Consider the following 1,649-nt stretch of genomic DNA (forward strand, 5'->3'; position numbering starts at 1 on the left):
CTGTAGGGCAACATCTGGTGCCTTGCCAGCTGGCGCTGGGGTGGTTCTAAAGGTTTCCTAGGGGAAGAGATTGCAGTAAGCCTTTGTTCCTACAGTTGCAGGTCTGACGGCGGCTTGGTCTTGGAAACGTCCTTCCCCGTCTCAGTCTGTTCTGAAATCCGCAATATTTTCACACCCAACTTCAGTTTTAGGGCTTCTCTTCTTTTTCCCCTGCCTGTTTTCATCACGACTGTTGACGGTGAACTGAATGTCCATTCCACAACTCCAGATTCCTCAGGTATTCTGCATCTCATTTCATTCCTTGCTGTTTCTTCTCTTCAGACCTGGTATTCAGCTGGTGTCCAGCCAAGTGTTAGATATGAGTTCTCACGTTGCGTTGCAAAGCTTCAATCTTCCTAGAAGCTGAAGGCTGAAAATAAATTGAATATTTTGTTTTCTTTTGAGTATTCCTCCAAACTGCTGCATTTAACGCTGGGAGCCTTACATCTGTGTAGGGCAGAGGTGATAAATTGGCAAAGGAAAGATGATCCTGTACTCTTTTTGAAATCCCCTCTGGAGCTCTCAGTGAGACTGCAATTGGTGTCTGCTGAAGGGGCAAAAAAACCCCACCAAACCAACACAAAATCCTTTTCTGGAATCTCTTGGTTTGAATACAGCAGAAAAAAAACCCCAAGCGGGTGGCGTAGGGAGAGGAGCTGGATGGTACTGAAAAACCTAGGTACATAGTAACTGTTTTGCTTCCCTCCTCTTCTAGAAGACATTCATTTACCACCTAGAGTATGTTCATTGTAACTTGCACAGCTCTGAATCTTGAAGGTTTTGCACTAGCTCTCAATGTTGTGGTGGAGTGAGCCAGGCCCTGGCCCACGCCACGGGACTTCACGTGCAAGCGGCTGGCTCCAAAGCTGGCCTTTCTTTTTTTTTTTTACCATGATCTTTTAGTATAAAAAGGTGACTTTTATAATAGTAGCAATCTCTGCTCTTTGCACTGATTCTTTATAAGGCACATTCTCTAAAGGGCATTCACCATTGTGCCTTGATGCTTCTCTGGCTTCTTTTTTTTGTAGGACGCCAGGGAGGATTTGAGGGTTCGGCTTTTGGCCGCGGTCTTTGCCGCGATTGTTTCCTCACGGTACTCTACTGAAAAAACAAAATCCAACCTCAAAGGCAAACTGGCCTCAGAGAAAGTCTGTAAGCTTATAGGAGTAATTCTATTGAGCCAAGTCCCTTCACAGTATTACAGAGGTGCTAGTATAGCACCAAGAGGTCCATTGCAGGATGCAGCAAGTCAGAGGTAGTCAAGCCTTGGGCATGTAACTCACCCTTCCTGCTTTTCTCTGCTGTTTCTGAGAGAGTGTTCCCAGCATGATGTGTGAGGCAGTTGTGGCCTTAAGGACAAGCTTGAATCTCTTGAGTTATTCAACAGTGGTGGGGTTGCTCCTTCAGGGCTTTCCCTTGTGTTCCCTCTCAGCTTTTTGCATGCTACCGAGAGTTTCCCAGGTAGAGTTTAACGCCTGGGAGAAGACTTTGTGCCACATCTGCAGAGTGTTGTGCAGAACATCTGAAGGCATCTGTCTCTGTGCTGTAGTGGGCTTGTTATATCAAAGCTGCCCTGAGCTGGCTTCATGCAGCTGAAGCACATGCTTGCA

The sequence above is a fragment of the Merops nubicus genome, unplaced genomic scaffold, assembly GCF_000691845.1.
Source record: "Merops nubicus isolate BGI_N331 unplaced genomic scaffold, ASM69184v1 scaffold13656, whole genome shotgun sequence".
In the NCBI taxonomy this organism is placed as follows: Eukaryota; Metazoa; Chordata; class Aves; order Coraciiformes; family Meropidae; genus Merops; species Merops nubicus.